Raw genomic sequence first — 14723 nt, 5'->3', positions numbered from 1 at the left:
GCCTCCTCCCAGGCAAGGAAACAGTCAATAAGGAAATGCCATAGTTAAGGCTCTTTGCAACTCGCTGGAAGTGTGAGGCAGCGCTTCATTTCCTGATCGCTCAGGTGGAAATTGTAAAAACAATTAAGAGCAATGACTAATCACTGAATCAAAGCAGGTTGCCCAACTCATTTGCAATTGTGCACTCAGTTCTGTGTGCCAACAAACAAAGACTTGGGAAGTTTATTATTTAAACCAATTAAAAGCTCTAGGCAAAGCGAGTAGTCAATTTGTGGCCACGTGGTGGGAAAACATCAGTTGGAAGAGCCTGAGGAATTCCATCAGCAGAGCCATATGGCCAAAATCAGAATGAAGCACCCAGGATCACTGGGGATATCTGCCCTGAAAGCAATTTCAGAACAAAAAGCGTCACCAAGCAAGAACAAACAGCTGCTCTGCGCATGTGCCGCCACTCACCCCCCCCTCCTGTGCCCCCATAGTCTAGCCTGCCTCCAAGGCTGGTAGTTCTAACCAATAGTAAAAGAAAACCAAATTGACCAAAATGCAAACTCTGACTATTTAGCGAGAGACATTGCTAAATTTCCTGTCCCACCATTTGTACTTTTATGTATTTTAGGGCTACCTAGAGAGTTCTTAAAGGCCCAGATGATGAAAATCGGCTGCCCTTCTTTCCAAATGAGGTACACAGTCCATCTGGAGAGGGAACTCACACTTTTGCATGTAGCTGTAGGCCATAAAACAGAAAGTAAAGAATTAAAAACTGAAGCCATTTGGTAGCAGTTATAAAAAAAATAAGGTGGGGGAGGTAGAAGGTGGTAAGGTGGGAGCAGTTACTTCAGCAAATTAGATTTACAGAATGGATGTTATACAGTAAGCCTTTACTGAAAGTTCCTTTTCACATCCGTGTGAGATATTTTCCACTTACTTTTTCTTTCTTTCTTTTTTTTTTTTTTTTTTTTTTTTTTGGTCAACACAGTGTGTCATGTTTATTGGGCTGTTTGCAAGTAAGGTTAACACATGAGAAACAGAAAAGACCAAATGCCATCAGCAGTGTCAAGAAACAAAGTATTTACCATTTCTTAGTTTCAAATGTTGCATTCTATCACAGCCAAACAATATATAAGCAATTTACTGATGTAATCGACAACAACGAGTGTGGTTTATTTTTTTAGCAATCGGACAAATATATTTAACCAATGGCATTAAAACAATAAGCAAAGAAATAAACTATTTTCAGGTAGCAAGGAGAAGAGAATCCCTTCTATCAATTAAATTGATACAAAATACATTAGAAAGAGAACAGGTATACAAAAGTCACTAAGTTGGTCAGTGAGTACAGAGGTCACATAACACAGGGCCAGAATGTGCATCTCAGTCAGGGAAGTAAGTGTGTCTGTAGTTTGAGTCTCACATTCACCGAGGTAAAGGCACAATCTTTTCCACATAGTTAACAGGAAGGAATACAGATTCCCCATGTATCATTCCTTCAGGCCAGTTTTTCATCTATTAGTTACTGTAATAATGTCCTTGTCTTTAAAATCTTAATTTTCTTTGTTTTTCTGACTCAAAGTCATAGAGACCATGGTGGCAGGGCTGCTGCTGGGAGGGTTAGGCCCTGACATCTTTGCTGCAGAGGTAGAAAACCACTGAGCCTACAGAACTCCTCTGCACCAGTCTTGGCTTGTACTCGTACCTGGGGACACGGTGTGCAGTCATTATCTTCATCTACAGCTTGCCCTGCAGCTCCTGCAAGATCTCTGTGCACTGTTTATGGTAGTCTAGTGCGGCCTCCACAAACACAGCCAACTGGTTGACTTGCTCTATATCATTTTCTAAAAAATGAAACGTGCTTCTTTCTGCCAGCTCCTTGGACCCTTCAAACTTTTCTACCACTTGTCTGATTCCTTTGTCTAGAATCTTACTTACTCGCTTCTTTTTATAATTGCAATCCTGGTGGCAGCCCCCTGGCTTTTTCAGGTGGTGCCCAATCCCTTTTAAATCTTTATCTTGGAGTAGTAACTCAAGTACATCAATAAAAATTTGCTTTACATGCCAAGAGAGTCTTTCACCTAGGTCATTAGTTTCATGGATTCAAACACGTTGCCCAGGCAGAGTCCTCTCAGAGCTCCTTGCAAGCAGCCTCCCTGCGGGTAGCTCGAGGTCCTCACTTGCCCTGGGATCTTTGACACAGTGCTCAGCATTCCTAGCTTATCTCTGTTTGCTGAATTGGGCTGAAGGTATTCAGTGGCCTTTGAAGGGATTTTGGCAACTGCTTTATTGGCAACATCTAGTTTCCTTTCTATATCCAGAAATTCGCCATCTATCTTTGTTCCTTCTACATCATGTATTTTTTTTTTCACTGCTTCTTCAACCCGGCCACCAACATCATGGCTGTGCTCTCTATGTCCCACAGCCTGGATGCCGTTGTCTTGCACACCTGTGTGCTCCCTGTGCACAGAGCTACTTTTTTTGCTTTGCCTAATTGTCTCTAACAACTCCCTTAATACTGCCACCTCCCCCACCACCTGTGCATTTTCCTGGAAAATCTAAAAGTTCTTATGTTCCCATTGGATTCTACTTCTTGTTCCAGGTTTCCTTTTTCATCAAGTTCTCTTTAAAACAAGCATTCTCATCCACTCCTGATTGCAAAAAGAGGAATAACAGTTGTATTAGAACCAACTAGAAAATGTTGAGAACGAGACCAGCTGCAGCTGTCCACTGTGTATGGTATATAACGAATGCACTAAGAATAAACAGAATCAGAAAACAACATGGCGAATGGTATGCTAACATGCAAATTGAGGAAATCTGAAAAACAAAGAATGGCAGTCGTAATGTCATTCCCTTCAAAACATCTGGCACTGTGCATACTTCCAAAAGTGATATGGCACACCTGTGACTGTGTTGAGCCACGTACAGGACCTCAGCTCCAATTTTTTGCAATTTGTATGCTAGCATACGGAAAAGGCAAAAGGGTTGTTGTGGTGTTCTCCCAATGCTTGCCCTAAACTGTCACCTTACTGTGGGTGTTCAATCCTACCCTGTTTCAGTCCAAAGAGTTTGTGACGGCAGCAACAATGACACCAAGCTGCAGGACAGATGAAATAAACTGGTCTCTGCACCTTTAAGTCAAAGATCTGTGAAAAGCAGGGTTGAAAAGAACTAAACTGCAAAGTCTATGAGTTCCAAGTTTGACTCTGTTACCAGAAAATGAAATAGCCCCAGCTACCGACTTGACTCATCAACGAAACTTCATCCTTAAACTATCAGATATGGAAGAGATCCAAGGGATCTGATAGTCCGAGCAATGCCAGCAGGTCCTCATTCCTAAGCTAGCAGGAGTAGCTGCAGTATTTCAGAGACTAATTGAACTGCTTTAAGTAGAATTCCAAAGAGGTGACTGAGAAACACTGTCCTTTCTGAAGACTTCCCTGAAGTATAATCTGTTACTAATTTCAATTGGCCCTCCATCTGTTTGAGAGCATCAGGAACCCTGCTTCATTTACAAACAGAATGCCCACCCTGCCACCTGGCTGGCTGTCAAATGAGGGAGGCATGACAGTTGCTAAACAAGATGATTGTAGCTCTTCTCTGGAGAAGAAATAGACACACCTGAGGAACCAAACCTCCATCCCTTCATCACTTAATTTAGCTAGTAAAGTGTGAGTGAAGTGTTTCGTGTTACTTATGAACAGAAGCATTTAACTGCCAGACCTTCCAGAGCTCCATTACCCTAGTCTGGTAAACCCTGAAATAGTGTTGAGATGATGTCTTGTGATGCTCCTGACTGACTTACAGGACAAACCAGTTTACTGAACCACGGAGGACATACAGCAGGGTACAACACCATGTTTTTATTATATTAAACTACGGTGATTTGGATAGTACTTGTTATCCTGACATATTTTAGACTATTTTGATACAACAATCATTTCTAGAGTTGAAATTTAGTCATTCACTGAGTTGTCTAATTTTAAGTAAAAAGTTATATTACAAATTGGAGTTAGGTAAGTAATATCAAAGGGGCAGTCTAAGGAAATATGTTGATCACCTATTTGACCCTTTAGATTCTCCAAGGCCTAATTTTATGTAAACTGAATAATCAGAAAGTCACTGATTTAATCTAGGTCTATATAGGAAAATGTATTCATTAAACCTTGAATTGTTCTTTTTTAAAAAAGGTTTTCAGTCATAGTCTTGCTAAATTTTCCAGGCTGACCTTGCATTCCTACTATCTCAGCCTCCCCAAAAGCTGGAATTAGAGTCCTAGGCCACTGAATCCAGCTTATTATTCAAAATTGACCGAAAAAAATCCATTCTCTGCAGAGGACAATGGAATGATTTCTACAGTGAACTTTATATCCTCTTCCATGTGATAATCTGTCCATACTGTGAAATAGGGGCAGAAAATGTCATTGTTTATCTAACATAACATTTTACATCACTGGAATTACTTTTTCAATACAGTTCTTGGGATCAACTCAGGGACTCACACATGCTAGGCATGAATTTTATCATTGAGGTATACACCCAGCCCTGGAACTATATTTTCATGATTGCCTTGGCTTCCAGGAAACTCAGAGCTAAATTTACCACTGTGTTTCAGGAGTTATCATCCTGTTTCCTGGCATGCATCTTTGTGACTCTAATCTCTCACTTATAACTGCTCTCCATACATCTATATGTATGTGTTTTATAAGACACTTTAGAAACCTTTAGAAATGTCATTGCTGAGAATCATTATAGATTATTTGGTTATCAAGGCAGACTGGCTCACAGAAGGAGACCAGCCCACAAAGCAAACCCATCCACTTCTGTGAGACCCACTTCTAAGAGACTACAAGCTCTCTTTTGTCTTCCTACTCTCTTCTGAGACAAGCAAATAGTCCTACAGGCTACTGGACAGTATCTAATTGAAGTTGACAAGAGGTCAGCTATAAATCCCAAAATAATCTGATCATGTTTATATTTGTAACAAGAGAATATAACAGGGGAAAGGAATCGAGCACATTAGGCAACACAAATGCAAGGGAAACTCCACCTTAATGGAGTTTGTACTCATAGATAATATTTTAAGTTACATCATTTGACAGGAATGAAAGGGAAAGAAGAAATATATTAGGCTAACCAGTAGATGAAGTAGCTTTTTAAATCCATTAGATTGTGTTTCTCAGATTAGCACAGACTATCTCAGCCACAGCATTAGCATTTGACAGTGAACATTATCATCATTATTATTATTATTATTTTGTCACTGGGGCAAGGAGCCTTCTCTGTACATTGCAAAATGTTTAGAAATACCCACAATAGAAAGGACCAAATCCTCCAAGTCATGAAAATCAAAAATATCTCCAAAACCTAGAAAATAGTTCTTTGGGAGAAAAATTTCCCTTACATTGAAAACAACGAAATTGAGGTAATTCTGCCACAGTCAGTCATACCCTGTCCTCTTTTGTCTTTCTTATAAAATAATTACAATCATTGGCATTACATTGCACATTCATGGTGTTATTTAATCCTTGTTACAGCCCTATGAGGGATTATTTATCCCCGATGTTCAGATAAATATGAGGTTCATAGAGTATCACACAAATACTAGCATATAAAATGAAGCTTACAGACAAGCCTAAAACTGCCTGGCTCTAAACTTGTGTTCTTATCCACTGCCAATCCAAATTGACAATCCACTATTTATTTTGATTTTACCAATGAAAAAATTGATGTCCTTCCCACTTTGGTGATTAACCTATAGCACTCACCTGTCCCTTCGTAGAATCAGGATTCTAATCTAAGTTCTGTACCTCAAAGTACACATCAAATTTTTTCTCCATATGGAACTGTTAACTGGTTGCAGGGCCATTTTTACCTTGTCCTACTTGGGTGCCAATAGAGGAAAGAGGGTGAGACATCTGGAACCAATGAAGTTCAGAGATTGCACCAAAGGGAAATACCAAAGCAGTGGTAATCAGCAAAAGAAAAAGCCTCAACAGTACAGGGGAGGCTACACAGTTACCGACATTTGCAATGTGGTGAAACAGCCCAGCAACTACTACTACTTAGGGAACCGTTGGGGTATTTCTCCAGTAATCCTCGACCCTCACCTGCTTCACAGAACTCCAAAGCAGAAAAAAAAAAAAAAAAAAAAAAAAAAAAAAAAAAAAAAAAAAAAAAAAAACATATGACCAGGTTGAGTTTTCCTAAGGCACTTGGAGATTATTCCACTTTACGTCTCCTAATGACTGAGCCAGACCAAATCACATTTTTTTTTTGCAAAGATGATGATGAAAAGTCAATATCACATGAACTCCCCATGTGCGCAAGCTGGGATTTAACATGGCAAAATTGATGTGTGAACCAGTACTGTTATTTAATGTGGTTTCTATCAAAGTGTTCATAAAACCTGAAGCAGCAGCTGGCCCCCATTAGGTAGTTTCTTGGTGAAAGTTTTCCAAGAAAAACTTTTTTTTTTTTAACAACTTCATAAAGCCAGGTACAAAATGGCAGTGCAGTGAGTAGCTGAAAATCATGGGAGTTTTATCTTTAAAAAGTTAAATGGGGGTTTATTATGTCTGTTTCTTGAAGAAAAATTGGAAAGAATTAAAGGCTATGTTTTCAGCCTTGAGTTATTTCATTAATGTATCCATGAATCCATTTGTTCAACATTTATTTAGCACCTACTAGATGCCAGGAACTGTGCCAATTGCTAGGAGGAGCAAAACAATGAAAAATGCTAATGAAAACACAAATAACTAATCCAAAGCAGCCAGTGGCAAGGGTTTTGGTGACAGAGTTTGTGAACTATGTGGAAAAGTACTTATTACCATGCAGGTGTTCAGAAAATTTGTGCTCATTTCTTCTATATGTAGGATAAGATATGAATGCTTTGAGGATGTTTTAGTCAGTTTCCCAACACTATAACAAATACCTGAGATAAATTATTTAGCAAAAAGGTTTGTTGGGCTCACAGTTTTTGAGGGTTCAGTCAATGACTGCTTAGTCTCATATCTTTGGGCCTGTGGCATCACACTGCAATCAGAGTACATAGCAGAAAAGAACTCTTTCCCTGATTTATCCTGCTTTTAGAAAGTAAAGAAGAGGAAAAGAAAGTAGTTAGGGTCCCAATGTCCCCTTTAAGGCATGCTCTCAATGAATGGAAGACCTCTCACTAAACACCACTTCTTAAAAGTTCTGCCAAGATGGGGTCCAAGCCTCTAATACATGGGCTTTTAGGGATACTCAAATTTCCAAAAGCAATAACAGGCAATCATGCATTTATTCTAAAAGATGACACTTAGCTGGGCTTGGTGGCATATGCTTGTAATCCTAGCACTTGGGAGGCTGAGGCAGGAGGATCATTGTGAGTTAGAGGGCAGCCTGGACTACAAAGTGAGTTCAAAGCTAGCCTGAACTGCATAATGAAACCCTGTCTTGAGAAGGCAAAAAAAAAAAAACAATTTTTTTAAAAAAGACAACTTAGTGACACCTGGAAGAAAATGTTAGGGGCCCAACCTGTGAATATGTGTTTATTTTAAAAGATAGATTTTTGTCTAAATGACCAAATACACCCACATTCGTTCTGTAAATACCACCATTGAAACTCTTCTGTATGCCCACATGTTCCCTCTTTTCTGAGGATGCTTCTACTCAGGTGGAGGAAATCATATTTATATCTTCTTATGGATAAAATATGCAAGAGGTCTTCTTTACCCACAGACTTGAGTTTGTTAAAAATTGGGGTAAGCATTGGTCATTCATCCCACCAAACCCTCCATTCAACCAGCATAGGTGATAGTAAAGCTCCAGTTCAGAGGAACGGTGAAAGGTCAGGCAAGGCCTTATGAAACAGGCAGTCCTGAAGCAGTTTTAATGCTAGAGATAGCACACAACAGAGGATGAAGGAAGATAGTGGGGACAGCCTAAGCTAAGATGCTGAAGTAGGACCTACTTACAGTATTTGGGGAGCAATGAGTGAAGCAGATTTGGAGGAGCACCATTGAGAGGATTACTGAGATCAAATTCACACTATAGGGAGAGAATCTCAAATTCCAGTCTGAAGTACTGCTTGAAGTTAGTAACCCTCATGCGTGGCAAGGATGATACTCAAAACTATGGAGCAAGGATCGAGTCCCCAGATTTTCAATAAGTATGTTTTAATAATATCATTCATCATACTAAGTCTCTGAACCATATATGTCCTATAAAATTCTTTAAACACCATAAAGCACATAGGAAAATGTCTTGAGAACCTATGGCAACACCCTACTTAGGGAACATGTCCTTGAAAAAAAAAAGAAAAAACTAGCATCGCCAATGCTGCAGGACCTTTGCACTATATTAACATCTATTCATTTATGTTTTGAATGACAGGTAGTAGGTTCATGAGGTATAAATTGAGACTTTGGTTCATATTCACATTGAGTGCTGATCAAATCAGGTTGTCAACATAGCTTTCACTTTAAACTTTTATCATTTCTTTCTGGTGAGTACACTCAAAATCCCCTCTTCTGGCTACTTCAAGGTAACCATGCATTGTTACTATTTCCACTCTATTTCCCATAGAGTACCAGGACGTACTCCTCTTACGTAACTATAACATGGCACCCATTCATCAGCCTCTTCCTATCGCCTCTCTCCCCTACTATCTAGAGTCTTTTGTAATCTCTATTCTACATTCAATTTCCACAAGATTCATTTTTTAGAGCCTTATGTAAGATCTTCAGGTGTTTGTCTTTCTATGTCTGAATTCACTTGATATAATGTCCTGAAGGTTCTCCATGTTGTTACACATGGCAGGATTTCATCCTTTTTGTGGCTACATAAAATTTCATTGTGTATTATGTATTGCATTTTCTTTATTCATCTATTGATGGGCATTTACGTTGGTTTCATTTCCTGGCTATTTTAAATGTAATTCTTACAAAGTCTATGAGGCAGGTTCCAATATAAATCCCTTTTTATGAATAAAAAACCTGAACTGAGGGAATAGATCAACACAGGAATCAAAGTATGACAGAATGTTCCTGGGTTCAAAAATTTTAATTGGAGCGTTCTGTGATTAATCCATACCTATAGATGTCATTCGTGTGTGTGCATGTATAAGTGTGTGTGTGGTGCTGAGCTTTGCACATGCTACTGTCTGTCACTCTACCACTGTGTTACATGCCCCTAGACGCTCTCTTACAATGTACTAAAATTTCTATATACCTGTTGTCTAAACATTTCTGAATGTCAGGTGTTTTGAAGTTGTAGCCAAGTTAGGGAAAACAATAACTCAAGGATACCCAGAAAATCTCATTTTAAAGTCAGACTACTCCCATGTTACACAATCAAACAACTATCACATTTAGCCATCAACTGAGGGAACATATATAAAGCCAGGAGTAGACTGGCTTGTCTCTGCAATTCTGCTTGGTTTTCTACAAAATCAAGCATTACATCACCAAAACTATAGCAAATAACCTTTATACAGCACTCGATAGTTCGCCAAGATTATATATAGTTTGCCTAGGAAACACCACTACCCCTTACTTCACTAATGAAACTAAAGTTCAGACAGCTGAAGTAAATTGCATAAAGTCACATAGCTCAGTAAGTGGCGGAGTAAAAGCACAAACTCCGGACTTTAGATTCCAAAGTGCAATGTAGTACTTTTAAAGTGCCTAAACACTAGTTTTGCCTTCCCTTTGACAGAATGACTAGCTGAAATGCTTTTAAAAAGTCAGCAATCTAAAATTAACTGCTTTCATTTCTCAATGCTAAATCTCTGGTTTCCAAAGTTCCTTTCTCCGGCCCTATATGTCATAGATGCAGAGAACCCCTCCTCAGGCTCCCAAATGCAATAAACATGGCTCTAAACTGAAGGAAATCCAAAACACATGGTGGCCATAAAAATGGCATTGAAGAAATTAACAACAGGTTATCAGAGAGACAAGAATCTCCAGTAGTGTTATATGGATGAGTCATGACTAGCCTCTACCAAAAAAAAAAAAAAAAAAAAAAAAAAAAAAAAAATGGAGAGTATTATAATGATGTAGAACACAGAGAAAATGTGAGAGAAAGATAAATAGCTACATGGTGAGCAGGCAGAGAGATTCAAAAGGTCTTTTAAAATTCCAGCTATCAAATCATTCTATATGTAGGCTACCCTGCCTGCCTCCTCACATGGTTTTAATAGTATAAGTATTAAAATGTGTATGTAACTGTCATTGTATAGGTTCATCAATTAACTGACTACTATAGAGAGGAGAAAAGTCAATAGATTGCACTCCCCAGACAGTGGTTTACTTATTTGAATGGTGAGATGAAGATTCTAATCTCAGTCCTCCAGTACAGCAACTGAATTACGCAGGAACCTCCTACCTGGCTTCCCATAATACATATACTGTAGTCAGCACTCCAGATCCACTGGTTCTGCATCTATCATTCCAGCCTAATGCACCCCAAAAATATTCAGAAAAGAAATTGCATCTCTACTGAAAGTGTATATTTTTTCTTGTCATTATTCCCTAAATAATACCATAGACAACTATTTCCATAGCATTCACACTGTATTAGTACAAGTAATCTAGGGATGTTGTAAAGTAAACAGGAAGCTATGAGAAAGTTATATGCCAGTACTATGACAATTACATAAGAGACTTGAGTATCCATGAATTTTAGTATCTGTACTAGAGGGCGGAAGAGTCATGTAACCAATTCTCCAGAAGGGGCCATAGGGGATAGGAGTAGGGCTCTCTCTCTCTCTCTCTCTCTCTCTCTCTCTCTCTCTCTCTCTCTCATGCTAGAGATAAAATCCAGGGCCTTGCGCATATCAGGCAAGTGCTATACCACTGAGCTATGTCCCCAGACCCAAGAATCAGCATTTTAAACAAGTTTCCAGGTGCTACTTACATTACTTGTTGATGGATCACAACTGGAGAACAAATGCTCTATGGCCACCCAAGCAAACATCTAAATTTTTTAAAATTTTATTTTGAAAGTAAGAATGGAACAGCACAAGACAGAACAAAGCCAATCAAGACAATGCAGTGAAATTGGTACAGAGTTTCACAGTAGGATACTGGGATGGTAGTAACAGGTACTATGGTATATCTCGTTAACTTCACAATAGTTGTCCAGTCAATTAGGTATAGCAAAGTCAAACCAAAAACAGAACATTATAAAACTAATTGAAAGTATTGAATAGAGCAAAAGAAATATAAAACAAAACAGTGAAAACAACCTTTGCCTTCAAGCAGAAGATAGAAGGAAATCCCCCGCATTTGGTACACTGCGCGTGGTCATCCTTCCGAGAGATGCTGAGACATCTATCCCTAGTAGCTACCGACATGGGGGTGGGGGCGGGAGAGTGTTTGATTTTCAGCCCCCATGCAGTAGGCTCACGGGAACCAATGGTTCTCCTCCTGGCCCGTGTTGGGGCACTTACCAAGAAGGCGGGCAAAGAAGCTGCCTAAGCCCCACCATGGCCGGTCTCGGGAGCGCTGGTTCTCCTGGCCCTCGCCAGGGGCACTTACCAAGAGGATGGGCAAATAAGCTGCCTGAGTCCCACCTTGGCGGGTGTCAGGGGCACTAGTTCTACATCTAAAATTTTTTCTTGTTTGTGTCACTCTTCCTAAATGCTTTCAGTATCTCACCACTGCCTAGACAATAAATTTCAGCTTCTACTGCCTGGTGCTGCAAGCTCCACTCTTTCTCCAAACTCATCTCACGACACTCACAAACACTAACCCTTTGTTGCACCCAGAAAGATGGTGTCATTGTTTCCAGAATTCAATATTCTTATTGCTGATCCTCTCAAAGGAAATGCTTTCTCCTTTCCTTTTCCCATCAATATCTATAGACCTCTGGCTTTTACTCCATTCCTCCAACTGACCTTTCCTCCCTGCTCTAACTACATTAACTTGCTCCTTCCATACAGGCCAACAGCATTTTCAGGTGGTACTCCCCAGTTTGGCAAGCAAGACAGGGAGTGGTTTGACAGGTGACTCCTTTTTTGAAGTAAACTCAGTTCCCTGAAGGACCATGCACCAAGCAGTGTTCTCCTTCAGTACCTGTGGCAGTGTTACTCAGAAAGTAGGTTCCTTTGAAAATACAGCTGATAACTGAGGATGTGTTGTACATTTCTCAAAATAGGTGAAGCTTGGCACTATTATAAATGGTAAGTGAGTTAGTTTTATTTATTTATTTTCCATTTCTTTCATGTATAAAGATTCCTGGAGACAGTTACATTTGTAAAATTAGGTTGCAAACAGACGTGACAACATGGGCACTGTCTATGCATTTGCTGATTGCTGCTGGCTATTTCCCAATATGCTCACGCATGGAGCACAGACTTCATTTACACAGCTCAACTTAACCCTCTGGTAAGGCAGACGCATCATAGGTGCCTTTGACCCAGATCGGCATCGAACACTGATCTAGACATATGCTAATTAAGATTTCATTAATGACAAAACTATCCTGCCTTTGAGGGATGCCTTGGTGAAGCAGGAGGGAGATTAAAAAGACAATTACATTTCTTAAATCACCTTCCTTATTCTCTATGAGATATTTGAAGCTGATTTGGTTCAATTCCACCTTTTCAAAAAATCTCACTTGGGGGAAAATGGGAATATGAAAACAATAATCTCTCAAAGTGCATTTAAACTATTCTAACAAAGACACTGCATACAGAAAGCAACAATGCTGTTGAGTTCTTCCTACCATAGAATCTAAATCATTTGAATTGATAAAAATAAAGCAAAAACAAACGCATCTACCCACAAAATCTAACCTCATTTTGTAAAAGCATGTTCTCCATTTCTAAGCAGATTACTAACCTTGGTTTGATTTCATTCCAGCATCTGGTACTTTTACTATCAATTGTCTTCAGTCCAGACTCATAAAATTGTTACATTTAGTTTCTAAAGCATGTGAGGGTATAATCACCTGACAGCTGGACACTATTCCAATGACAATGACCATGTTCCAAGACCCAACTACATTAGATGAAATTGGCAATGGAGTTTTGTTTTAATTTGGATTTCCTTTACTCCAAAGAGGTTCTGCAACTCCAAATACTTTCTAGATAAGTTATTTCTTCAATGAGTGCAAAGTAACAGGCTTGTTGGTCTCCAAGGTAGGCTGTATAAAATCACCATAGAAATATGTAATTACACCTGCCAACCTCATCTTGTGTAATTGATTCGGTGACTAACAATGTCAGTGGCAGGCTAAGCTTTGAGGTCTCCCTGCGAGAAAATACTCATACATGGCTAAACATCTTGGTGTTTTAATTGCTTGTCATACTGCCAAGGTTCCTATGTTGTATCTATTTCCACAGCAACAGACTGGAATAGATAAAGCACATTTAATAGTCTAACGTGAATTGATAATCTTGTTTGTGTTTTACACGCCTTTTGAGAAAATTGTGGAATCCTTAGAAATAATCTGGTCATGGAACCAGATTTCAGAGAGAAACTCGAAATATGATTCCATGCATTAAAACTACATGAATAATCCGCATTTGTCAAAAACTCTTCTAATTATGAGTGTGTGCAAAAAAGACCAGTTCATACTTAATCACATGCAAAAGCACTGAAATCGACTGGCCATTGGAAGCCATTTTTAAAAATTCGTACATCTTTATGGGCTGCATTGTGATTAATTTGACATATATACACAATGGCTATTAGTCAAGTCATAATAAGCATTTCTATTTCTCACTGAAAGTTGTTTTGATGGTGTGGTTTGGAAGTGAACACACTGGTAAAGCTGCACACCAGCATACCATTGTCACAGTGTCACTTACAGTGACAATAAGGAGTCATGGCTAGCTAGTGCTTAAAAAATATAGTGACTCATGAAAGATGCCAAGAAGCCCTCAGATTCACATGTTTACCCAAGATTAAATAAATTCTGATAAATTTCACACATACAGAGTAACTCCTATTCTATCACTGCTCTTCTTTTACATCTCTTTAACACACTGGGGTTTTATAGCTACCATACTCAGGTAATTGTTTTCCACCACTACCAAAGCTTGCTTATTCAGGAGTTCATTTATTTATTCACTTATTCAGCACATTTTTAAGCACCTCCTATGTGCCAGGCACTGTACTAGATACTGAAGTATGGTGTAAGATAAAGAATGCTAAGGGAATGCACAGCATGCATAATGAGAATGGCATTACTCCAGACTCTGGTGATCAGAAAATGTTTCCTGAGGGAGCTGTGTTTCCAATGGGTCTTGTAGGATGAATGAAATAGCAGTATGGTTTGAGTGGCAGATACCAACCACAGAGTACAAAGTCACATAGGTAAGGTATGACACAGCTAGAGCAAGAAATAGTGTAACATGAGATTTCACTTGAGAAGGAAGAAGGAACCAGAACATGGAAGATTGTTATGTCAACTTAGAAGTTATAGATCCTGATCTGGAAAGCAATGGAGAATAAGTTGTTAAGCGGGGGAAGGCAGTTTTTATGTGTGCATTGGGTGGCTCATATGAAGAAGATTATTTATCTGCAACATTAAGAACAGAATGATGTTGATGTAATTGAGAGGTAGTGCTCTTGCTTAGTATAGGCAAGGCCCTGAGTTCAACCCCTAGCATGGAAGGTAGGGAGGGAAAGAGGGAGAGTGAGAAAGAAAATAAAGGAAGAGAAAGGTAGAAAGAGGGAGAAAAGGACAGACTGGGGTTTCAAGAACAACAGAAAATTTCCCATTCAATTGTACTCTTCTGG

General features: G+C 39.1%; 1 pseudogene; it reads right to left on the bottom strand.

Annotated features, from left to right (window-relative positions):
* Window positions 1-1413: 1413 nt before the first annotated feature.
* LOC100717341 (endophilin-A3-like) lies at window positions 1414-2330 on the bottom strand (annotated as a pseudogene).
* Window positions 2331-14723: the final 12393 nt, after the last annotated feature.

This window comes from Cavia porcellus, unplaced genomic scaffold, assembly GCF_034190915.1.
Source record: "Cavia porcellus strain 051 isolate PalLab524CR breed Dunkin Hartley unplaced genomic scaffold, mCavPor4.1 scaffold_3, whole genome shotgun sequence".
Classification (NCBI taxonomy): domain Eukaryota; kingdom Metazoa; phylum Chordata; class Mammalia; order Rodentia; family Caviidae; genus Cavia; species Cavia porcellus.
The sequence above is the reverse complement of the archived record's forward strand: the minus strand, read 5'-3'. Positions and strand labels throughout refer to the sequence as shown.